Source organism: Nannospalax galili, unplaced genomic scaffold, assembly GCF_000622305.1.
Source record: "Nannospalax galili isolate Female #2095 unplaced genomic scaffold, S.galili_v1.0 scaffold399, whole genome shotgun sequence".
In the NCBI taxonomy this organism is placed as follows: domain Eukaryota; kingdom Metazoa; phylum Chordata; class Mammalia; order Rodentia; family Spalacidae; genus Nannospalax; species Nannospalax galili.
Window position 1 is genome coordinate 1,988,491 of NW_008345053.1, and position 24,816 is coordinate 2,013,306.

Sequence of the window (24,816 nt, forward strand, 5' to 3'; positions counted from 1 at the left end):
GGAAAGGGAAGGGAAGGGAAGTTGTATAAGGGAAATGGGTCAGAGTTGAAACAGGGTTTGGTATATATGCACGGAGAAAAAAGTGCTTTACCTTTCTGAAATACTGAACATACTGTATAAGCCTTATATTAGTTTTAATAATGTCTTGGCAATTCTAATTCTGATCTGTTTTCATATTCTCAGTTTATTATTAGAACAATTGTTTCATAGATATATTTAATTTTTATTTTAAACCTATATGAAATTACATATCTGTCTACATTGAAGTTTCAATTTTGTAATAGTTTATTCTAATACTATTTTCCTCTGTGTGCTAAAACCAATATTATTCTTTTCTCAATGAAAATGACTCAAATTCTTCTTTATCCAAGGAAACATGTAATAAAATATTTTATTGACTTTAGTGATTACACAAAATAAAGGTTTTAAAATGCTTCCCGTGAGTCATTATATTGATTTTAAACATCAGTACTGCTGAGCCATCTCTTCAGACCCACATTGGCAGTTAAAAGAAATATCAAAATTGCCCTGATCTGACTTTCTTCTAGTTCCCTGTCTAGAGTAATACTAATTACTGTTGCCTTTACTTCTCCTTCACATCTCCTATTCATGATTTAAGGACTTTGTTTTCCCCTTAGAGACAAGAGTTATGCAATTTGGGAGTCTTAGATAGACCCACTGAAGGGGTACTCCAATTGCCTCACCCTGCGTCCCTGTTCAGCATGGAAGAAGCCAGAGCGGTCGGCGTCCCTATTCCCTATTGGCAATTTGGGTAACCCCTTCAGAGGATGGTGTGATAAGAATAGGAGGTAGGAACTGGCTAGTCAGTTAGGGTAAAAAGACCCCAAAGAAATGTAGCCTGTTTCTTGGCAAAAGTCAAAATGTCCTTGGGCCTGTTAGCAACATACTCTGTTCCAAAGGCCAAAAATGTCAAAAGTATTTGGGAGCTTATATCTAATCCTTAAAAGATTTTAGGGTTACCTCTTCAGAGAGGGGAATGTTGGAGGGGAGGGAGTGGGCATGGATTTGATCAAAACACCTTTATGCATGTATGAAATTCTCAATAAAGTTTTTGTAAAAGTTAAAAAAGAAAGAAATGAAACAACAACAAAAAAATAGCAATAAATTTCCTGGATAAAAATGATCAGACCTTTAGTTCATCTCTAATATAGATTTTATTTTGTGGGATGCCTTCAAGTCCAAAAGAGTACAAGGTTGCTGAAATCACATAAAGATTCCCTTTACCAAGAGCCAGGAAGACAGCTTAGCTCTCAGGGGAAGCCTGTTATCTTTACAAATGACATAGCATCAGGTGTGTTTTCGTATAGCAACCAAGACCAGACTAATCGCCCTGTCCTGCCAGCTCATACAGACAAGCTTCTCACAAATTGTCCTTCTTTGGCATCTCACATGTTGTACGCAAAGAAAACAGCTGGGGCAAAAGTAACAGTGTTTAGAAAGAAATCATCTTTGAATTTCAGCCTTTTATATAAAGTTATAAACTAACACAAACTCTAAACAATTTACCTTCTAGAACTTGTTTCTCTTCTTGACACAAGATCCTGTTATGTACCCCAGGCTGGCCTCAAACCCATGATCTTCTATTCCAGCATCCAGAGTGCTGAGATTACAGGAATATGACTCCATGTTCAGGGTATTCTAGAAAGCAATACTTTTGTCAGTGTCTAGAATTTAACTATTCTAATAACTTTGAAAAAGGCTTTGTGCTTTCCTCTCACTGTCTCCCCAAGATGACAAGATACTAGGTTAACACACAGAGGAGTGGAAATTGTTAATAAAACCTTAAATAGAGTGGGGAGATGGCTCGGCCAGTAAAGCCATCTCCCTACAAGTGGGTCCCTGGGGCTCCCTGGCCAGCCTACTGGGTGAATTTCAGGCCAGTGAGAAACCTTGTCTCAGTAAATAAGGATGGCATCTAACGAATGACAGCTGAGGATGTTCTCTGGCCTCCACATGCACATGCACACAAACGCAGGCAATTAATAATACGCAGTTGATGCATACAAAAGACTGGCACAAGATCAAGGCAGCCAAAATCCCAGCATGGATGGGGAGGGCCCCACAGAGTCCCATCCCATCTCAGGAGCTATTGCCAGTTTGATGGCTACTAGAAGAGGAAGAGTCACTTTTCTTCAGAGATGTAGGCCCTGAGAGGCTACCCATGTTTCAGTAGAGGGTCTCACTTCCATGCACATACAGGCAGTGCTAAATGGACTCAGCTGGTATTGAGAGAGAGAGAGAGAGAGAGAGAGAGAGAGAGAGAGAGAGAGAATATCAGGTTGAGGGGGGAATGAATAGGAGGGGGACTGAAGGGTAGGGAGGATTGGATTGAGACACATATGCATGTGTGAATATTAAATATTATATTTAGTTTTAAAAGACCAATAAGTAAGTAAATATTTAAATGTAGAAAAATAATATGCACTTGAATCTTTAAAGGGCCAACTCATAAAATCTCTTCCCTGTGTATATATCAAGCACTTTAAAAAAAAGTTTATTGGGACTGGAGAGACAGTTCAGCAGTTAAGTGCACTGGCTGGTGGCTAACAACCACCTGTAACTCCAGTTCCGGGGGATCCAAAGCCTTTTTCCGACCTCTGCAGGCATTGTACAGCATGGGTGTTCCTACCTACATGCAAGCAATACATTCATACACATAAAAAATAAATACAATATTCAAAAAATATATTTATCTGGTTAGGAACAAAATCATCAATGAGAAGTAATTGTCTAACTTTTTATGTAGACTTAAGCCTAATGTCTAGGAAGTGTAATCCCTTGAACTCTTAAAGAAATATACTGATGACTTTACTCTTTGATTATACTTTCCTTTTGGGTGTTTAAGACCATACAGTTGGCCCAAATAAATCAATTTATTTTTACACTTAAGGTCATTTGAGGATCTATTCCTCGGGGAGGAATGGATTTGGGAGGAGCCCATGGCTCCTTTCTTTTACCAGTTCAATCTATGTAAAGATAAGTCAAAGGTCCTACTCAACCATGTCTGGCTTCACTTGGAAGCATGAATGAGATGTTTCCTCTAAGTTGACCCTCTTCTTTGTAGACTGGACACAAGTTCAAGTCCATCTCATAGGGTCTCCATGGCTTCCCTGAACAAGAGGACAGATGACTCACCACAGTTACAGGACATTTTGAGAGATTTTCCATAGTCCCCTGGAACATAGTAGACTTTGGAGGGCAAGGGGCAAAAACTGTCTTGAAGTCCCTCTGACCACATTAGTATAGGCCTCAGGGTATGGCTGTTAAACATCCAATAAGGTTAGTTCCACCAGTCTGGTACTTTTAATTATCATGAGCTATGCAGATAAGGCTTGGGTAAAAAAACAAATATTCTCAGATAAACCTTGACTAGATATATATTTTGTTCCTTAAACTAGTTGACTAAACTATGACCATATGCATGCATGAACATGTAATAACAAAACCCATTTTTGTTTCTATATATGTTAATTAAATATATTAAAAAGTAACTCTATCTGTGTAGTGGCTGTGATCTCAGCAGACCGCCAGAGAGTGCCTGTTTCCAGCCTCCCTCCGGCATAGGGGCTGAGAACACAGGGGACTGCCTGAGAGTGCCTGGCTCCTGCCTACTCCAACACCTTTCAAAATACCTGAAAGCAAATCCTGAATCCATCACCCTAGACTCCAGCCTTGGCAGACAAAAGAAAAATGAGGAGGAACCCAATAGAGGGATGCTTTTCGAAGTTCTTGTCAAGAAACTCCAATGGACTCTCATATCAACATTTGAAAATTGCCCTGTTCTGAGGTTTTTCTAATTCCCTATCTAGAACTTGTAATGCTAATTACTCTTGCCTTTACTTCTCCTTCACATCTCCTATTCATGATTCAGGGACTTTCTTTTCCCCTTAGAGATAAGAGTTATACAATTTGGGAGTCTTTTAGATAGACCCACTAATTGCCTCACCCTGTGTCCCTGTTCAGCATGGAAGAAGCCAGAGTGGTCTGAGTCCCGATTCCCTATCCACAAGTTGGGTAACCCCTTCAGAGGATGGTATGATAAGAATAGGAGGTAGGAACTGGCTATAGGAACTGGCTAGGCAGTTACGGTAAAAAGACCTCAAAGAAAAGTAGCCAGTTTCTTGGCTAAAAATCAAAATGTCCTTGGGCCTGTTAGCAATACACACTGTTCCAAAGTCCAAAAATGCCAAAAGTATTTGGGAGTTTGTATCTAATCCTTAAAAGAGTTTAGTGTTACCTCTTCAGAGAGGGGAATGTTGGAGGGGAGGGAGTTGGCGTGGATTTGATCAAAATACCTTATATGCATGTATGAAATTCTCAATAAATTATTTATTTAAAAAAAATATATATATATTTATCGCTGGGCATTGTATCACACGTCTTTAATACCAGCATTCGGGAGGCAAAGGCAGGTGGATCTCTGGATTGGAGGCCAGCCTGGTCTACATAGTGAGTTCCAGGCCATCTGGAGCTACAGGGAGACCTTGTCTCAAGTCAAAAGACCAAATATACATCTATACACATATGCATATACTTTTAGTGTATGAGTGTTTGCATACATTTATACATATGCACCATATGCATGCCTGGTGCCCACAGAGGTCAGAAGAAGGTGCTGGATCTTCTGGAACTGGAGTTACACATGATTGTGAGCTGGGATTTGGGTGCCTGGGTCCTCTGCAATGGCAGTAAGTGCCCTTATCTGCTAAGCCATCTCTCCCGGCCAGTGTCAAACACTGTTATTTGTAAAACAAATCTGCTGAATATGACATTTTATTAACTACAGTCCTGCCTAGTGTCCAGCACAAGTCACTTTCCCAGTTTCCTCTGTTCCCCGCGAGCAGCTCTCTGGTTGGTTCCATAGCTGAACTGATCTGAGCTGTGATTGTATTTAGTATTCCAAATGGTGGGAGTAGAAGTCATGGAAAAAACAGAAATACAACCGGATTTAAGAATCTACATCCACTATTGGTCAAATAATACATTAAAATACACCCTCCTTTATTTCTTTATTTCTGTGTGCAGAAATAAAAGACATCAGTCTTTTTTTTCTTTTTTATTCAGACAGGGTCTCACCATGTATTCCAAGCTGTCCTTGAACCTGGCCCAGGATGATCTTTGTTCTAATTTGTTTTTTTGTTGCCGTCCAGCTTCAGGAGAAGGTTGCTTTCAGTTTACAAATTACAGTCCATGGTTGAAGGAAGTCAGGGTGGAACCAAACTGAAGCAGAGACCGTGGAGGAATGAGACTTACTGACCTGCTTCCCCTGGCTTGCTACTTCCCCTGCTCAGCTACTTCTACAGCCCAGCCCCATCCGCCCAGGGCTGGCTCCACCCATAGTGGCTGGACCCTCCTACATCAATTAGCTATCAAGGAAAAGTCCCACAGGCCAGTCTGAAGGAGGAAATTCCTCAGTAAGGGCTCCTTCCTCCCAGATGTCTCCAGTTTCTGTCAAGTTGACAAAAACTAACCAGCCCAACCTCAAACTCTCAGTCCCTGTGCCTCAGCATCCTGAGTGCGGAGACTGCACATGTGTAGCTCTATTCCTGGCTGACATGAGCCTTCGAAAGATGAAAGCAGAACTTACTTGAAATGCCTCTGTAAAGAAGCAAAAGAATAGCTCTATATGAAAGTCAGCTCGAAAGTATTCGAGTGATAAAACATGACATGGTTAAATTATTTTGTTATAGTCCATGCGTCTTAAATATGACATCGGGGGCTGGACAGATGGTTCAGTGGTTAAAGCACTGACTGCTCTTGCAAAGGACCAGGGTTCGATTCCCAGCACCCACATGGTGGCTATAAACTGTCCTTAACTCCAGTTCCAGGGGAATCCGAAGCCCTCTTCTGACCTCTGCACAGCACAGATACATACATGCACTCACATACATACATGCAAGCAATACACTCAAACATACAAAATAATAATAAATAAAATATTTTAAAATACGACAGGTGCAGAATAAAGATTCTGAAACAGAGTACTTGAAGTATTGGGACTCTAAAAACATCCTTCAGCCATCGTTATTACCAACCTAAAGCATGAATGAGCATGTTTCTAGATTTTTGGTAGATATATGTGTGTGAAGATAGACTAAATCAGCATCCTACCTTCTACATTGACACATTTCCTGAAAACCATGGTTATCATTTTACATCATTTAACAGGCTGAGATGAGTCTCTAATGTTGGTGAGACCGTCCTCTGCAATTTGAATTAATATACTGTGTGGACACTTAGTGATAAATACTTCTGTCCATTTATGTTACTACACATGAGCATTTTGTTTCTATTTTGCCTTCATATAGAAGGAAGTTACCAGTATATTAAAAATTTTCAGCTGGTGGTCTGAGGGCAAGCACCTGTAATCCCAGCACTTAGGAGATGGACACAGAAGGAACAGGAATTCAAAGTCAACCTCATAAACATACTGAGTTCAAGGCCAGCTTGGGCTACATGAGACTATCTCAGAAAACCAAATAATAACAGAAAAAAGTAGCTGAAAATTCAGAAAGGAGAGTTCCAAGATGAAAACAGCCCTATCTCACGTGAAGTGTCACGTCTATGTCTTCTACAATATTCAGTGACTTTTTCAATTGAAAGCAAAAGCATCTGTGGGAGACATTCCATGGCCAAGAAACACCAATCACCGAAGACTCCCACCCCGTGTTCTCTGTTAGCACAGTTCAAAGAACTAGTAATCCCTGCCAAGTGTTTGCTTTCTACAGGAATAAAGTAAGGATGGCATATATAGCTGCATATAGATAGATAGATAATGTCCACATATATGTATATGTATACATGTGTATATGTATATACGTGTGACATATGAATGTAGAAGAGGCATTATTTGGGCAGAGGAGGAGAGAGGGGGATCAGGAGAGGGTAGTCGGGGCTAAACATAATCATAATACATGATACACTTGAAAATGTCAGTATAAAATCCATCACTTCACACAGTGAATATATACTCACTAAAAATTAAGATGAAAAAGTCACTTATAAAGTGAAGAATGAAAAATCACCTATGATATATTTTTATTAATTTGAACATCATATTTTTTTTTCCTTTTAGCATGTGTTGCTGTATCTGGGACTCAGACATTTAAAAAATGTGTCAAGTACACTAACATAGACCTTTGTTTTCATGACACAGTGACCTGGAGTTTCAGCCCAAGGAATTGCCTTTCCTCCAGTCTTTCCTATGTTCCTTAAAGGTCCATCTAACTAGAGAGTCCATGTAGTTCACAGAGAGATAAAACAAGTATTCATAATAAAATGAAGCCTCCGAGTCAACCAGCTTGATCTCTCCATGTTCTGTGACTCATGTATGTGGTGTCTTCAGCAATAGGGTCTTACCATCATGTTCTGGAGGGTGATCAAGAGTGATGGCAGTAGCCTGTAATGTTTGGGGGTCTGTGGGACCCTATCAACCAATAACTCTCAAGGAGGTAAAGAGTCTAAGATCCAAAGCTAGCATCCATATATGAGAGAGAAAATGGAATGTTTTTTTCTTCTGGCTCTGGGTTACCTCATTTAAAATAATGATTTCCAGTTCCAGCCATTTACTTGCAAATTTCATAATTTTATTTTTCTTAACAACGGAATAATAATATTCCATTGTGTAAATGTGCCACATCTTCATTATCCCTTCATCAGTTGATAGACATTGAGACTGTTTCCATTTCCTGGTTATTGTGAATAGAGTGACAATGAACGTGGACAAGCAGGTCTCTCTGTAGTAGGATTCAGAGTCCTTTGCTAGAGGGTGACATGGCTGGGTCATGTGGACAATCTATTTCTGGTTTTTGAAGGAACCTCCAAGCTGATTCCCACAGTGGCAGCACCAGTTTGCAGTCCACCAATAATGAATCTGCATGCCAGCATTTCTTGTCATTTTTGATGTTGTTGGTTTTTTTATCTTAGCAATTCTGACTGGGGTGAGATAAAATCTCACAGTAGTTTTGATTTGCATTTTTTGGATAGCTAAGGTTATTGAGCACTTTTTGAAATATTTCTCAGTCATTTCTATTTCTTCTTTTCGTAACTCTGATTAGTTCCTTGCCCCAGTTTTAATGGCTTTTATTTTCTTGGTGTTAAGTTTTTTGAGTTCTTTGTGTATTCTAGACACTAACCTTCTGTCAGCTGTATAGCTGGTAACCTTTTCCCCCATTCTGTAGACTATCTCTTCACTCAAATGATGGTGCCCCTTGCTGTACAAAGGTTTTTCGTTTCATGGGCTCTCATTTGTCAATTGTTGGTCATACTGTCTCTGCCATGGGGGTTGTTTTTCAACCAGGTTAGTGAGAGCAATCAAATTCACAACTGCTCTCCAAGTCTGTCTGAGAATACTGTTATTCTCACTCACTTTTAAAATTTTTTTTCTTGTTTGTTCATTTGTTATTTTTGAGACAAGAGTTTCACTATGTACTCCAGACTGGCCTTGAACTTCTGATTCTCCTTCTTCAGCCTCCTGAGTCCTGGGATTACAGCATGCACCATCACATCTAGCTTATCTGTTGTTGCCTGTTTGACTCTTCATTGTGATATTCAAGACTTTAAAGAATAAAGCATGTTTTTGCCTGTAAAGATCTGTGTGTGTGTGTGTGTGTGTGTGTGTAGGTGCACATTTGTGTGGGCAAGTGTGTGCATGTGGAGGGGCCGCAAGTTTATGCTAAGTGACATCCTGAGAATCTGGTTCTCCACAGTAATTTTGGAGACAGGGTCTTCCACTGAACCTGGAGTTCATCAACTGGGCTAGACTGGCTGGTCAGTGAGCCCCAGGCATCCACCTGTCTCTGCTGCCTCAGGATTACAAGTACATTCCATCATGCCTGGCTTTTTACTTGTGTTCTGGCTATTGAACTTGAATCTTCATGCTTACACAGCAAGAACTTTAGCAATGGAGCCATCTTCTCAGTATCGAGATTTAAATGTTACATCATATAGACCGTAGCTGTAAAGGAACAACATACAGTACTCAACAAATACATTGCTATTGCTGCCTTTAGGATCCTCTGGGGCATAGAAAGAGACACTACTTTCCATTATTCAAATCAATGCAAGGAAATAGGCACATAAATAAAACACAAGAAGATATTAGGAGGAACAGCAAAGTAAATGGGATGTTACTTTCATTTAACTTTGGTTTATCTGCAAAACAGCAAAATCCTGACTTAAGTAGATGGGGAACAGTGTCTTGAATCCCCTTTATCAAAACCTTTCCTATAGCCTAGGATTCCTGTTAATAAAGAGCATTATCAAATAAAGAAGTTTTCTCTCAAATTTCCTTTCCTTCCCTCCCTTCCTCTCCCTTCTCTCCCCTCCCCCTCCACCCTTCTTTTCCCTTTCCTGTCTTCCCCCACCTCCTTTCCCTTGTCTCTTCTTCCCTCGTTTCCTTCCTTTTTTTTAATATTTAAAAAATTAGTGTGTGTGTGTGTGTGTGTGTGCGCGCGCGCGCGCGCACTGATGGAGGCCAGAGAGGACATTGGTCTCTGGAGCTGAAGTTACAGGTGGCTGTCAGCTGCCTGACATGGGTGCTGGGAACAAAATGGTAGTCTTCTGAAAGAGTAGTAAGTGCTCTCGACTGCTGAGTCATCTCTCCAGGCCCCTTCCTGTCTCCCCATCCCCCACGGGCCCCAGTCTTGTTATGTAGTCAGTAGTAACCTCAAACTAGGAATCCTCCTGTTTCACCTCCATAGGACATCAGATTCCTCTTCTGAAATGAGGAAAATAATTAATAATGTGACACCAATTTGAGTACAAGTTATTCCAGTAAAGAAACTGTTCACTAGGAAGACTCAAAGGTCCCATCTGCCTTCACAGATTGAATCTCTCCTTGACTTTTAGTACGAGTTTGGGTTCTAGATGCTGACAGCATTTTCTTCTTGGCGTCTGACTCCAGTCTATCTCCTTCACAAGCCAGCTTCCTGGACTCCATCATCGACTTCTTCTCTCCCTGGAGATCCACAGAGCGAAACTTTGGGTGCCCTTCTTTCTCACTTACGCTTTTTGAAGGTGGCCTCTTGCAGTCCAACGGTGTTAGGTGACATGTGTAAGCCACTGATTCCCAAATGCAGTTTCCCAGTTCTTTCTTCCCTTTCTCGTGAGCTCCTGATTTTTGGATCTCTGCCCAGCTGCTTACCAGAGGCTTCTCTCTGCCTTCAGCATCACCAAATCTTAACATCAGGAATGGAATTCCTGGTTCCACTGTAAAACCTCAAGAGCCCCCTAAAGAGCATCTATCTCCCCAAAAGGCAACGCTATTCTTGCAGGTATTCAGGCAAAAATATGGGAATTGGATTTCGTTCTTTCCCTCTTGTGATTAAACAAGGTCAGTCAGGCGCTGTACCTCTTACCTGTACATCAGAAATCCTTAACTTCCATCAGCTTTCCCATCTGTCCAGCTCCAGGAAGGGATGTTTGAGGCTTGATAGTGCTGTCAATAACCCAGTTTCCTTCCATCCTTCCATAAGATAACAGAGTTCTGGACCAACACGTTAAACATGATGTTCATGCCAGATCATAGAGTTTTTTACTTTCAGTTCTTTAGGAACATATATTCAAGATAATCAGAGGCCTGTGGCTAGTACAGTAATTTTTTTCTGGCTGTTTGTTTGTTTATTTAATAGTGTTTCTTGTAGTCAAAGCTGGTTTCAAAGTTGCTGTGTAACCAAGGATGATCTTGAACTCCTGATCCTGTTGCCTGCATCTCCTAAGTGCTGGGATCACAAATATGTGTCACCATACCGTTTGTTTGTACAGCGGTGAGGATGAGCCCAGGGCTTTGTGCATTCTAGAAAAGCACTTTAACCAGCTAAACTACACCCCCATCTCTGACGCTAGTAAGCTTTAAAGGAAATATAACCATAGACAAAAGACAAAAAGTCATGAGGTAAAGGAAAGAAGTAGGGAGGGAGGGAAGAAACATAAATTAATTCATATTTCTAAAATGATTTTTGTAAAATACAAATATCCAAAGAAAGTGTTCATCATTCTTTGTGTGAGATAGAAACAGAAAAGACATATCAACACTTTTATTGCTATGTTGTTTGAGTTTTTTGTTGTTGCTGGTGGTTGGTGTTTTTGGTTTTTTGGTTTTTTTTTTTTTTTGGTTTGGTCTTTGGTTTTTGATTTTTTGAGGCTGGGTCTCCCTGTAGCCCCAGCTGGCCTGGAACTTGCTGTGTAGACCAAGCTGGCCTCCAACTCACAGAGATCCGCCTGCCTCAGTTGCCTTGGATTAAAGGCATGTACCAACCTGCCGGCTTGTCTTTGTGGGGTTTTGTTTTGTTTGCTTGTTTCTGAGACAGGATTTCTTTATGTATCTCAGGCTGGCCTTGAACTCACTGTGTATCCCAGGTCTTGAACCCCCAGCAATCCTCTTTCGTCACTGCCCCAGGTGCTGAGATTATAGGCATGCATCATCACATCTGGCTAGCACAACTTTTAAGAATAAATTTAGCAACTTTAGTGTAATAGATGAAGAAAAACATGATCATAATGAATTTCCTGTTTCCCATGATGCTTATATACTGAGTCGGTTCTGACTTCACCTTTATTTTGAAAATTACGACTTTCATTCTCAAGTTTGGCAAATCTATAGGTGTAGAAAGCAACCCAGTCACAATTTCTGGCAGAAAATGGGATGTGTCACCTAGTTATACACAAAGACAAATGTGATTTCATAAAATTAGCACTAACAAAAATATATAATTCAAATTATAATTGAAAAAATGTCACTCAGGCTGATTCTTTTGATAAAAGAATTAATATAAAAAGTTGAAGTCTGCAACCTGACTGTTCTTTGCAAGTCCTTGTCTTCCATCTGCGTCATCAAGAAATCTTCCTGGATGAAAGAACCAGGCCGTGCCCACTTGCGAACTCTATGGTCCTAGTGAGTAAATGATTGAAAGGACAGGTTTTTTGTTTGTTTCAGTGACTCATCTAAATATTGTACATTAGGAATTTTAAATTTTGCTCTCCTTTTGTACCTAAAGGTCTTTTTATTTTTGATTTTTGATTACATTTTAAAATTCCTTTGTTGTGGGCGGGTGGACTGGGCACACACACGTACACCATGGTGTGCATGTGTAACAGAGGGCAACTTACAGGAGTTGGTTCTTTTTTCCTCCTGTCTGGGTCCCAGGACTGAACTCAGGCCATCATGCTTGGTGGCAGAAACCTTTACCTAACGAACCACAATGGCCTTTTTAGTGATGTGACTCTTTTAAGGCAATTTGTATTCTTTTATTCTAGTGAACAGCTTATTTATCTACTTGCTTATTTATTTAAAAATAGGGGCTCACAGAGCCAAAGCTGGCCTCAAAGTTGCTCTGTAGCTGAGGATGACCTTGAACCTTCATTCTTCTGCCTCCAAATCCTAAGTACTGGGATTAGAGAAGGTGCTGGGGATCAAACCCAAGACCTCATATATGCTAAGCAAGCATTCTGCCAACTGAGCCACATTCCCAGTCTTGAAGGATAGAACTTTTAATATGGAGAGCTTTATGTGTGTATGTTGCATTAAAGTCTATTCTTTACAATATTGTGTTCCGAGTTGAGGACTGCATCTCAAAGGACGAACTCATGAACTAGGAGTGGTGAGGGAGAAAAAACTCAGAACCCTTGGAGTCAAGGAGTAAAGTCTGAGGTGATTCATCAACTCTGAGTCAAGATAAGATACTTGATCTTTCAAAAATCTCAGTTTTGAGCCAAACTTGGTAGTGTACAATTGTAAGCTCAGTACTTGGGAGGCTGAGGCAGGAGGATCAGAAGTTTATGGTCATCCTCAGGTACATAGCAAGTTCAAGGCCAGCCTGGGCTATTTGAGAACTTGCCCCTGAAAAAAACACAAATCCTCAAACACACACACACTCGCACACCACCACCACCACCACCACAACCACCACCACCAGCACAACCAAAACTCAGTTACTGAGGATTAGATGAGGTGACCAGATGAGTCACATCCACACAGCATGATAGTTTAGTTTTATGAATGCAGGTCCTAATTGTACAAGAGATTTAACTATCAAAGCTAAATTTAAAGAATAAATAAACTTTCTTAATGCAACTCCTTAGCACCACAGGAAGAATTCCTTCCTTCCTTCCTTCCTTCCTTCCTTCCTTCCTTCCTTCCTTCCTTCCTTCCTTCCTTCCTTCCTTCTTCTTTCCTTCTTCCTGAGACAATGTCTTCCTATAGCTCCAGATAGCCTAGGATACACTATGCAGACCCAACTGCCTCCATCTCATAGAGAGTTGCCTGTCTCTGCCTCCCAAGTGCTAGGATTAAATGTGTGAACCACCACACATAGAAATGTCTTGCCTTCATGACCAGTAGCACGCAACATAACTATATCTGCCCATACAAAACATTGCATTGACTTTTGGAAGCTGTGAGGTTGATTTATTTATATTTATTTATTTATTCATGTGGGGGTCACGTGCATGCCACGGCGAGTGCGAGCGCCTTTTTTACCCATTGAACCACCATGACCAACCTGAATGTTGTGTTTAAAGGAAACTCTTTCAATCAGTTCAAACTCAGAAACTGTAATCCACAAGACACGCATGTAGATAGTTCTGATTCACTGCCCCAAAGGAGGCAGGGACAGTAGGCATCCATACCAGGCTGTGTTGATTTGTTGCAGAACAGTAAAAATTCCTTTTCAGGTAACTGTAATTGAACGTTGAAGAAGAACAGAGCCAATGTGACAAGTGACGAATCAATGATAAAGGAAGGAATGTCTAAAGGAAATAAAACAATCCATGACGAGGGTCAGATAATCTCCTGACATGTGTGTTGAGTCTCTGGATGCAGGATAATGATCTGGGGTTCCTGATGTCAAGAGGCACAGGTGGCAAAAGTTCAGTCTCAACTTCTTCAGCACATGTAGCAGCCGTTTCCTGCGTGGTGTCCTGTTGCCTGGCGGAAAGCCTATTTGATATCGGTTGCATGGTGATTCTTTTGTAACTTTCACAGAATTTACATGAAATGCCTTTCTGAGGAATTTCTTCCAAGTAGACTCCGCTTATTTTATTAGATTCTTATTATCCTAAAGAATTATTAATAGCTGGATTCACATTTATTTTTATTTCATTTGGACATACGGACTCATGTAGCTTAGGATGGCTTCAAATTCATTGCATTGTACGTCGAATGACCTTGAACTTCTGGTCCCCTGCCACCACCTCCCAAGCGCTAAGATTATAAGGCCACACCGCCCGTTTACGCCAGGCTGGAGAGCAAACCTGGGGCTTTGTGATGCTGGACAGGGACTCTACCAACCATGCCACACTTCCAGCTCACATTCGCTTTTCTTTTTAAAATTTTTCTTATCTTTAATTTTATGTGTATGAGTGTTTTGCCTGCATGTATGTAAGTGCACCACATGTATGCAATGCCCACAGGGGCCAGAAGAGAAAGTCAGATCCCCTAGAACTAGAGTTATGGACATTGTTAGCTGCCCTGTGGGTGCTGGGAACTGAACCCAGGTCCTCTGCAAGAGCAGCCAGTGCTCTTAACCACTGAGCCATCTCTCCAGCCCCTGAACTTTTACTTTCTTTCATCATATTCTGAATATGTTTCAATATAGGGAGACGAGGAAGAGGAGGGGGAGGAGGAGGAGAGAAGCAATGTAAGAAAGGTCAACCCTTGAGTAACATTGTGAAAAATTAAGAGCTTCACCATTCAAGAAAAAGAACAGAAAAGAAATGTAAAGGTTGAATCTATTTGACGTGAAAAAATATTAATATTTAATTTATTTGCTCTATAAATATGGCTTCAGCTTGATTCCAGGAGTGATGATCCTCTCTTAACAGCATGAATTGCTCATAGAAATTTTATTGGAACTAGACTTTCCTGTCAATTGTATGATAAAGTATGTTTGAAGATGATCACATTGCTAAATGAATAAAGTTTAGTTATAGAGCAAGTCTTCTAAAAACAGTATTTCACTTTTATAACAGCTTAATTTATATAATTGTAAAATGAATACAGGCTCAAGAAAATAAAAGCATAAAAAAGAAAGTGTAAATCACATATAGTCTTACTTGCCAAAGGTTAATAGAGTTAGCATTTTGTTTCCGTGTAGATTTTTTTCTGTTAAGTATCTATGTTCATTTTATATGGTATAATCATTTTCCATAATGTGTATTCTAATTTTTCACTTACCATGAAAATGCAACCTTTATAAACAACTTCTGCAATGGTTACATAAATTTTATCCTACCAATAAATTGTAACATTTTCATCCACCTTGTCGTTACATATTTCCTTCCTTCCTTCCCCTTCCTTCTTCCTTCCTTCCTTCCTCCCTCCCTCCCTCCTTCCTCCTTCCTTCGTTCCTTCCTTCCTTCCTCCCTCCCTCCTCCCTCTTCCTTCCTTCCTTCCTTCCTTCCTTCCTTCCTTCCTTCCTTCCTTCCCTCCCATGATGCCCGGGTACGGTTGCTAGGTACGGTTCTTTAAAAATTTGTGTGTGTGTGTGTGTGTGTGTGTGTGTGTGTGTGTGCGCACATGGGTCCTACGGTGAACATGAAGAGGTCAGAGGACAACCTGAGGGAACTAGGTCTCTCAGATACTGAGTTAGATACTGAGTTCTAGTATCTAACTCAAGTAATCAGACTGGGTGGCAAACACCTTTACCCACTGATCCACCTCACTGGACGTATTCCTATTACATAAGAGCACATAAAACACCTAGCTGATCTAATAGGGCACTTAATAAAGGATTTCAAGGGCTGGAGAGATGGCTCAGTGGTTAGGAGCACTGACTGCTCCTGTAGGGGACCCAGGTTTGATTCCCAGTACCCACATGGCAGCTAACGATCGTCTGTAACTGCAGTTCCAGGGGAATACAATACCCTCTTCTGACCTCTGTGGGCATTGCAATACATGGGTGCACTTACATACATTCAGGCAATACATTCATACACATAAAATCAAAACAATAAATAAAATAGTTTTAAGAGGATTTCAAGACATGGATAGCTAAACACCTATAACAGAAACCTTTGGGAGTAAATATTAATTATAAAAAAACAGGGGTTTTTTTTGGTGGGTTTTGTTTTGTAGTGCTAAGACTTGAACCCAGACCCTTGCACATGCCAGGCAGGCACTTTCTCAGTAAGCTATATCCTTAGCTGCTAAAATGGTTTTATAACTAGCATTCAGAAAATTAGTAAATACATAAAGAATTATATAATCATCTCAATCTTTTATAATTCATATTCAGTTAATGTTTTCCATAGTGGTCATTTAAAAACTTAAATTGTGGGGGGCTAGAGAGATGATTTAGTGGTTAAAGCCCTGTCTGCTCTCGCAAAGGACCAGAATTTGATCCCCAGCACCCACAACAAGCGGCTCACAACCACCTATAACTCCAGCTCCAGAGGATATGATGCCCTCTTCTGGCCTCCAATGGCACATGCATGCACGTGCACATACCCACACAGACACACACACACACACACACACACACACAAATAAATAAATAATAAACATTTCAAAAATACAGTTGCTAATTAAAAAACTAAAAATGCACTAAGTTTTGCTTTTAGTTTCACTCCTAGGAGTGTTTGCAAACAGGGATAAGAAGACGAGAAATGAGTTCAAGTGTTAAGCAATCCAACCCTGAAGAGCATGCCTATGTGAAAAGAGCACAGGCCTCCCCAGCCAGGAGACAGCGCAGAAAGCACCCCAATGCTCCAAGTGGCTCCCCAGCTGACCTGGGCACAGAAACGAAAGGGGAAGAGATGAATCAAGTGTTCTGCCTGGCAGTTGAGGATACAGGACTTCCGGTGCTTGAGATTCTTAGAGCAGTTAAACTCAAAGCAAAAACAAAGGAAGTAAGGCTTTCTAGCTTTGCCTGGCCTCCTCTTACCATGACACATAATCTAAAGGAGCCACTGGATTTGTGCAAGCTGTTGGCAAATGACGGAGGAAATTCATTATTATTTATTTATTTATTGTTCTATGATAATTTTGTAGAAAGTTTAAATCAGCTCTTTGATTATTGGTTTTTCATTTCATTTTTTTCCTCTAGATTTTAACTTCTTGATACTTCAAAAAGGTTTGACAAACTTTCTAATTTTCTATTTTTGTGTGTGGTACATGCACATGACTATGTCGGTATGTGTGCCCATGCACACACATGGGTCCAGAAGAGGATGGAGTGCTTTCCTCTACCACCCTGCCCCTGTTGCCTTCAGTGTGTCTCACTGAACTGGAAGTTACTGTTTGGCCAGGCTGACTACAGGGAGCTTCTAAGCATCTGCCTGTCTCCGCTGCCATACTGCTGTGTTTACAGACATATAAAACTACACGTGGCTTTTTATTTTTTACTTTTTTACATGGATGTTGTGGATTCAAGCTCAGGTCCTAAGGCATGCACAGCAAGTGTTATTACCCATTGAGTCATCTCTCCAGCCCTTAATAGTTGTGGGATTTTTTTCCAGATTTTTAAGAGATGAAACACTGGGCAATTTAGTGACATAAAATTTCCTTCAAATAATAAAGAGAGAGTAGGAACCCAAAAGGATATTCTAAACTAATTCTAGAAGGTAAAAATAAGCTATCTGGACTTGCCATCTAAATGTCCCTGTTTCCTTGGGGTTTAAATTTTTTCTCTCAGAAGCTGGAGAGATGGCTCAGCAATTAAAAGCACTGTCTGCTCTTGCAGAGGACCTGGGTTCAGTTCCCAACACCCACACGACAGCTAACAACTGTCTGTAACTCTAGGTCCAGGGAATACAATGCCTTCTTCTGGCCTCCCAGAGGCATTGCGTACATGCAGCGTACTTATATGCATACAAGCAAAACACTCATACACATAAAATTTAAAAATTTAAATAATAAAATAAAAATTTTCTCTCTATACTTTGGAGTTACAAACCCAAACATGTGTACTGATGGCATCAATTATAACTTTCTGTTGATTATCCACATGTAAAAGAAAGCCTCTCTAAATATTGAGAGACAGAGACAGAAACAGACAGAGAGAGGGGGAATCCTGCAAAATAAGAAGCAGCTCCGAGGCATGAGAAGAAAACACCATGTTTTCTTACATATGAGTTCCTCTGGGATTATAACCTCAACTATCACAAAGCTTAAGGAAGAGAATGTAAGAGAAAAACCTTAAACACTAAGAATACCCACAGTAATGGGTATTTTTGTTGTTGGTACTGGGAATTGAACCTAGGGCCTTGTGCATACTAGACAAGCACTCTACCACTGAGCTATATCCATAGTCCACTGTAGTGATTTTTAAAGGGACTCAAAATATTTCCCATAGGTTTCCATTTGTTACCACATAGAAATGGGTAGCCCAGGCTGGCCCTCGATTTGCTGTACAGCCAATTTCTGTATAAAAAAAAAAAGTCAGCCTCAAAAAAACAGGTTAATGGCTGGGCATGGTGGCTTTCGCCTTTAGTCCCAGCACTTGGGAGGCAGAGGTGGGCAGATCTCTGTGAGTTCGAGGCCAGCCTGGTCTACATAGGAAGTTCCAGCCCAGCTGGGGCTACAGGGAGACCATGTCTCAAAAAGCTAAAATGAAACAACAACAAAAAACCCAAAACCAAAACAGGTTTACATCTCCACGTGGTCAAATACAGCATTGCTGTCTGTTTTTACCATCAAGTCATCTCCCAAGGCCTGGACAGGCGAGATTCTTGAGGAGGCTCTGAGTCTTTAATGATTCAACATTCTGGACTTGCAGAGTGAGCGCATTCTGCCTTTTGCCTGTCTCTGGAAGACTCTGAAGTCTGTCTTCCTCTGACTTCAATGGTCACACGAAGAAGACAAGAGCACCCTGGAATGTGGCCGTGACTATCCACATGTGAGCAGGGAACAGAAGAACGAGCCTCCCCACAAGCCCCTGCTTTCATGCTGGGTGACAGGGTTGACAACACCTAGTCACCAGTCCAGTGACTGGTGCAGAGGCTGTGAAAACCATGAAGCATAAGCACTTTCAGCCTGACCAACCAAGCAGAGATGGGGGGAAAGGAAAGAAAGGCAGCCGAGCAGAAAGAGAACTGAGTGCAAGGAACAAGGAGGACCAAGCAGAGAAGAGCTTTTCACAGGGCCTCAAAAGAAGCTGGGTAGGGGCAGGGCAGCTGGCTGGGGAGATGGCTCAGTGGGGAAACCAGAAGTCCTGGTTTGCTCCCCAGAACACACATGCCTGTACTCACAGCTCTTGGGAGGTAGAGACAGCAGATCCCTGGGGTTTGCTGGCCGGCCAGCCACAGCCTACTTGGTGACTTCCAGGCCAGTGAGACACATTGTCTCAAAACAAAGGTAGACCATGCCTGAGGAATGGCACCCCAGTGTTCAGCTCTGGCTTTTGTATGTACTTGCATGTATGCATACACGGATGTGTAGACACAGACACCCCCACTACCACCATCAACAACAAGAACAAAAACAACAGGATTTGGAAAACTGATGCTCACAGATCTCTGGAGTTCATAAAAGCTTTGTGCTAGTGGGAATGTAGCATGCAATCAGTACCCCTCCTTCTGTTGCAGAAGGAGCTGATATGGGGAGAAGTTATCACTTGCCAAAAGGTATGTAACTAATACAAGGCAGTGCTTGCTGAGTACCTTCTAAAAGTGTGGTTTTGACTAGAAATCTGAAAAGGTTTCCATGCCGGCTGAAATTGTTCGGATTCTTCTGTTAACAATTAGCCAGGGACTGGGGAGAATCGGAAATTGGCTATAATCTCCAGGCCTGCCCTAGACCTGGCTGTTAGATAGGAAAGGATCACAAGGAGTTAAAACGCACCTGTGGGGGCTGGAGAGATGGTTCAGCAGTCCTGCAGAGGACCTGGGTTTAGTTCCCAGCACCCACATGGCCGCTAACAACCACCTGCAACTCTGGTTCCAGGGGACCCGATGCCCTCTTTTGACCTCTATGGGCATTACGCGACATGGGTGAACTTACTTACATGCAGGCAATACACTCATAAACATAAAATAATAAAACATTTTTTAATGCACCTGTGATCAGTCATTGACCATTGTGTCTCTTTGACTCCAGGATGGGCTATCAGGTGTCAGATAGTTCACAGTCTTTAGCTGATTTAATATCCCTAGGTACCATTTTACAGATAGTTACAATATACCTATGCATAAAATAATTTGAGTACCACAAAGCTTTAATTGATATACATTAAGAAAAACTACAGGCTGGGGAGATGGCTCAATGGGTAAACTACTTGCTGTGCAAGTATGAGGACCCAAGTTCAGATCCCCAGAACCCATGTAAAACCTGGACTTGGCAGCGTGTATCTGTTATCTCAGTACTTGGTGGTGGGAACAGAGACAGATGAATCCCAAGGGTTCAATGGCCAGCCTGTCTAGCTGAAAGCTAGCTCCATGTTCAGTAAGAGGCCATGTCTCAAAAAACATGGTAGAGAAACGACTGAGTTCAACTCCTGGTCAGCATGAGCCAACTCAGCTTCATACATAATGCAAAAGAAAAACTATATACCTAAACGACAGGGCCATCAGTATTATGTTATTTAAAAACAAAATATCTTGCTTTCAAATGAGATCACCAATTTTCCCTTCAGCATTTCTCATTTAACACGTATTGGGCACCTGGATGTGTGTAAACATGGCATGACAGATGAGCTTGTGGCTTGGAGACAAATACAGGGAAGACCTTATTTAGACATGGCTTCAGGAAAGTTCCTTTGTAAAGAGTGACATTTGTGCAGATACCTGAAGGTGGAGGTAGGGGAGGGGGAGGTTGTTGTCTGAGACTTGGACTAGGATGAAATTAAACATAGGGGAGGGCTGGAGAGAAGGCATGGTGGTTAAGTGTGCATACTGCTCTTGCAGAAGTTCCAAGTTCAATTTTCAGCACCCGTGCAGGGAGCTAACAACTGTCAGTAACTGCAGCTCACGTAAACATACCCATAATTTAAAACATTCTTTTCTCTATGTTTTATGTGTATGAATACTTTGCTCAAGCATGTTCAAGGCCCTGGGTATTGAATGTGAGGATTCAGGCTGACTGAATTTATCACCAGTAGTCCATAGGGGCTCTACGTCACTGACTCTTGGTAACATGACTGTTGGAAAGAATTCTGCCACAGGAAAAAGTGTCATGTTGTTCAGTCATTGTGTTAACTAGAGAATTGAGTGTGTGTATATTGATACTTAGTTTTTATTCTTTTATAACTGTCCATGACCTTTGTCTTTTTGGGGGGGGGGTGGGAGATTCCAGAATATTGGTATTTCTCTTACTGATGTGATATAGGTTTTTAACATTTAATGATTTGTATTCTAGTTCTGATTTCTTACACGAATATACTCCTATCTTTTAATTTCACTTCTATGATCTCCATTTTATGAGGATCATTTGTCACTAAACAAAACATTCTTGTCAGTTGAAAGGTAGTTGCTATTACTTTAAGATTTATTTGTATGTGTGCCATGGTGCATGTGTGTGTGTGTGTGTGTGTGTGTGTGTGTGTGTGCGTGTGTGTGTGTGTGTGTGTGTGCAGAATGGAGATCAGAAGAAAACCTTTTGGGAGTTGGTTCTCTCCTTCCACCTTGCTTTCTGTCTTTTTTCTGCCCCTGCCTCACAAGCTTCCCAGTGATTTTCCTGTTTTCTGCCTCCTAACAGCCCAGCAGTCTGGAATTGCAGACAGGAGCTGCAGCAACTTCTTGTGTGTGGGCTTCTGAGACTGAGATCAGGTCAGAAGGCTTGCTGTCAAGCACTCTTGCCTGCCCAGCCACTTCGCGGGCTTGCAGTTGCTATTACTTTAAATTGGAAAAAAAAAAAAAATTCTATGTGTTTCTGAGTCCCCAGCCACATTTAATCAAGCTCGCTGGATTGGGCCTGCTTGCTTCACTGGTTTACATTAGTCACCTTCCCTCACCTTACCACAACCTGAGGCTTTCAGTTCACGTACTTCTCTGTAAGGTGCTTTTCATTTGCGTTTCTGAGGCTTTCTGTAGCTAATGCTACACAGTGCACTAAGTCTAGCTCTCAAAGGAGGCATACATACATTAGCGTTTATGTACCTCAGCCTTTAATGAAAACCCAAACCAAACCAAACCTAGGAGAAAAAGCAAGACAAAAACAATGCATTTCAGGGGCATGGCACAAGAGTTGGTTCCATGTGAACAATCAGCAAACCAGGAGCTCTCTGTGAACTCGGGAAGAAACTTCCACTGTGAACACATCCTGGCCTTTACTATGAGACGAAGGAAGGAGGGCATAAAATCCTAAGGACATATGTTAGAATAAGACCATACTTGTTTTTGACATATATGATTTATTCTATTTTGTTTGTTGTTGTTTGTTTTTTAGACAAGGTCTACCTATGTAGTGCTGGCGGACCTGGAACTCTTTATGTATTTGAAGCTAACCTCGAATTCAGAGATCCATCTGCCTCTCTCTCCAGGGTGCTGGGATTACAGGCATGTACCATCACACCCGGCCCAATTTATACATTTCTGCAGAGTCAAATTTACTAAGTCTCTTTGTGTCGTCTGACTTTCTTTCACACCCTGCCCCGATATTTTTTCTCCATTCAAAATCTTATAAATATATAGCTATGTTTTCTTCTAGCTTTTGAAAAGGTTTTCAGTTTTTGTATGGCTTACATCCCTTGGACTTTATAAAAAGAGAGTCCTATAAAGTAAAAATATTTGTTTTCTAAACAGACAAAATTTCCACTCTTAATTTGAATAGTCCCTGCCCTCTGTATTTACATAACATTTTTCAAAGCAGAATGTGGAGAAAGTAATCTGTTGATTAGCTATCATTAGGCACAGGGAGTGTTGGCTAGGGCGGAGGAAAACTGAGGAGGTCTGTGTGTGGGAGTCTCAGAAACCTATCTGACCCATTCACATAGAATCACTCAGCTGATGGACAAATGCAGTTTTAACAAACCTTTTGGGATGAGAAATGAGAGCAAAGGATTAGGAAACGTCAGACATATGTTATCTAATTTACAGTAGGTGACATGAGAGATGTCTATAAAAATGTAATAATGTAAATACCTATTCAGTATAATTGGGGGAAGTGGGAAATACGAAGTCCCTTCTTTCCTAAAAGACTGCCTTGTGTGTGTGTGTGTGTGTGTGTGTGTGTGTGTGTGTGTGTGTGATATTGTAACATTTGAGTGACCTCTGCAAATATGTAGAAATATAGAACCAGGGATTCCTCTACTTTATAGATGAAACAACAGACTCTTAAAGTTTTTTTTATTTATTATTTTTTATGTGTATGAGTGTATTGCCTGCTTGTGTGTAAGTACACCGGTATCATGCAGTGCCCAGTGCCTGTGGAGGTCAGAAGCAGTCATAGGATCCCCTGGAAGTGGAGTTGCACCCCATGGTTAGCTGCCATGTAGGTACTGGGAAAGGAACCAGGGTCCTCTGTATGAGCATCCAGTGCTCTTAATGGCTGAGCCATCTCTCCAGCCCCACTTTTTTTTCAGTTTTTAAAAGGTGATTCACTTAAAAGGGTGATTGTTAGAACTTCCAGCCCAGTGTTCCAACTGTGCATGGCTTGAATTTCTTCTGGGCCTCTCCAGCCATCTGTTCAGTTTTGATAGCATAGTTTAAAGTACATGGGTCTCTTCTTCCCACATGGGTCCTAGGACCAAACTCAGGTTGTCAGGCTTGGTGGTGAGTGCCTTTACTTGCTGAGTCATTTCACCAGCCTCTTAATGACATATTTTGTTACTTGAGTGAATTTAAATGATCTCATGATGTTCTTTGAGGTGGGAAAACAAACACACACATGTAAAACAAAACCAAACAACAACAATAAACAAAATGAAAAACCTCAAATCCAACTGAGATGTGGGTATTAGAACCAGGGTTATTAACAATTGGAAAGATTTTATTATTTAACCACTGTACATCAAAGACCGACTCAAGGCCTCTCCTTTCTAAGCTCCTCCAGACCAGCTCTGTTCAATGGTTTTTCAGGTGCTTATGCCCAAGGAGAGCAAGAGTAAGCAATTTTGGCCAAAAGAGTTGCCTTGGAAAAACCTAGCAGAGAAAGGTCATTAGAACCACCTATGATATCTGTATGTGTTTTTATCTCTGGGACTTCCCCCCCGCCCCCCAAGACTTTCTTAAGCCACATAGCTTAAGGGACCACGTCTGATTAGATCTAGAATTACTAGAAAAGATAATCTAGTCCTCACTCCAATTTGTCATGTTCTGGCCAGAGTGAGGATGGGTGGTCCATTCATTTTTTTAAAACTCCATTTGTGCATATAAGGGGGGTTGTCTTTGTGAGATTTGGGGGAGCGATCATGCCCACTCGGGTCAACACGCATGCATGCTGCATGCAAGCCAAGTGCAGGCGCACACATACATGCTGCATGCAAGCCAAGTGCAGGCGCACGCATGCATGTTGCATGAATGTTGCATTCAAGCCAAGTGCAGACGCACGCATGCATGCTGCATGCAAGCCAAGTGCAGGCAGGTCCATCCCACCGGCCAGGCCCGACCCTAACAATGCTGCCCTCGGGCCCCGGCTCCAGCGCGCCGCACGCACGCAGCTCGCACGTGTGCACTGACATGCAGTTCGGGTGTGGAGCCCCGAGAACATGCTGAGCCCGATCGTGCAGCCAGCCACCGAGCACAGGTCGCGGGAAGGTAGGAGCGGGCGGGGAGGCGGAGGCGAGTGCAGCGCCCGGCGCTAGAGCACCAGAGCGGTCCGGCCCGCTCCCCCGGCCCGGTGCGGACACGCGAGCGGACAATACGCCCAGGCGGCTCGGCCGCGGGGCCGCCCACGGGCCCAGCAGGGACGCGCGGCCATGTGAG

The 24,816-nt window shown here is 41.7% G+C and overlaps 1 protein-coding gene across 3 annotated transcripts in view; it reads left to right on the top strand.

Annotated features, from left to right (window-relative positions):
• Positions 1–24,816, top strand: part of Zmynd11 (zinc finger MYND-type containing 11) — a 581,274-nt gene that overhangs the window by 442,417 nt on the left and 114,041 nt on the right. Inside the window, exon 1 of one of the 3 annotated variants that reach the window (XM_008841329.3) lies at positions 24,431–24,648. The exons of the other annotated variants lie outside the window; for them this stretch is intronic. The gene's annotated coding sequence lies outside the window, so the exon portion shown is untranslated. Of the gene's footprint in view, positions 1–24,430; positions 24,649–24,816 lie in introns of those variants that run through there. 3 annotated transcript variants of the gene reach the window in all.